Source organism: Cariama cristata, unplaced genomic scaffold (assembly GCF_000690535.1).
Source record: "Cariama cristata isolate BGI_N322 unplaced genomic scaffold, ASM69053v1 scaffold191, whole genome shotgun sequence".
NCBI classification, from domain to species: domain Eukaryota; kingdom Metazoa; phylum Chordata; class Aves; order Cariamiformes; family Cariamidae; genus Cariama; species Cariama cristata.
In genome coordinates, this window is record NW_009600771.1 from 15321 (window position 1) to 16888 (window position 1568).

Consider the following 1568-nt stretch of genomic DNA (forward strand, 5'->3'; position numbering starts at 1 on the left):
AAGCAAAAGAGAGACAGGTTTTCAAATACCTGGGAAACTAAAAGACGATACTGAATCTCTTCAGACTAAAAGAAAAGGGATTATACTTTTGTGTAATGCGTCACCTATGAAATATTACAAGTCTGCAGGCAATCTGGATGGTGCTGAATAAGTATATACTGTATTATCCAGGGAAAAAACCACATTTTTTGTAACTGTATGTAATCAAGCAAAATCTTGATATTGATACTTCTAACTCCACAAGTGCTAAAGCCAAGTGGAGGGATGGAGGAGAAGGGGAAGAGGAGGAGGCAAAGCTCTGAGCTCTGCACGGGGTCTTACACAAACTCCCCCCGAGGGATGAAGCGATGCTGGTTTTGCCTTCCCATCAGGTGATCCACCCTGCTCCATGTCAGCGGAAGATCACCTGTGTCCTCTGGATTGGTTCTCCAGTGGTCTGAAGCCATGGTGGAGGCTAACCAAATTGTACGGGGCTGTGCCTGTTTATGGGGGTACAAGAGTGTGGGGTGCATTAACTACTCTACTCAAGAATAGAGACTTCAGTAAATATTTTATATCAAGTGTAATTTATTAGCAGTATGAAGCAAAGTCAACATCACTGCATTAAAAACTCATTATACCCTGTAAACAGACCTCCCAGTGCTGTAAGTCATAATGCCAACTCCGCGTTTCTCTCAAAAACAAACTCTTACTGAACACTAAAGGAAACAGGCATAGCAGCATTTTCTTTCTTGTATAACCTGTCGTGGAACAGTCCGTATCACTAAAGGCATCTATCTCTTACTGAAAAAGATAGAGCAGATAAATAATATAAGCAAAAAATTCCGTATTAATAAAAGACAGACAAATATTTAAAATCCTTACCATTTAATATATGCTACAAAGTTTCTTTTAAAAGAAGTAAAATGACTTACACAATTTACAAATACACTGGGTTTGGGTCTGTAGCAGAAGCATGTTCTAAGACAATTAACAGTATAAGGTAAATACATACACACTGAATAACAGACATTGTGCTCTGCAACTGCTCAATAAGACCTACAGTAAATACACATTTAATAGTTAATAGTATGAAGAACATATATTTCCATATAAAATATTAACTGCTTTTGAATATTTTCAAAAACAAGACTTTTAATTTATTTATCTCATCTTCTTTTTTTTTAATCCATAATTGAACACTTGCAGTTTTAGCAGCAAGAATATTATGTGGCCAAGAAACAAGCTCACCACATAATCAGTAATAGCACTTTACAGTACAGTTGACAGTCCATTCACAAGACAGTTTGCAAACGTTAAAGCATTTATACACTTGATAAACATTTCTTCTGTAGAAGTTCCAATGTCCATCCGACTGCAGCAGCAGCACATACATACATTCCATACGGCAGATATCAGTATTACAGAATTAAACCCACCTTTAGATATATACGCGAAATCCTGTGTAGTTTCAGTATGGTACCTTCTTCATAAATCATTTTTGGGAAGCTCACAATACATTCATATACAGTAAGGGTCCAGCAATCTCTATACTTTTGCCAAACCGTCCACAATCCTTTCAGCAGTTG

At 37.1% G+C, this 1568-nt stretch overlaps 1 protein-coding gene across 1 annotated transcript in view; it reads right to left on the reverse strand.

The window, feature by feature from the left end:
• Nucleotides 1–549: 549 nt before the first annotated feature.
• The window catches only part of PTPRR (protein tyrosine phosphatase, receptor type, R), a 76012-nt gene continuing 74993 nt past the window's right edge, over nucleotides 550–1568 (reverse strand). The window contains exon 12 of the mRNA XM_009710126.1: nucleotides 550–1568. This exon is cut by the window's right edge and continues 198 nt beyond it. The gene's annotated coding sequence lies outside the window, so the exon portion shown is untranslated.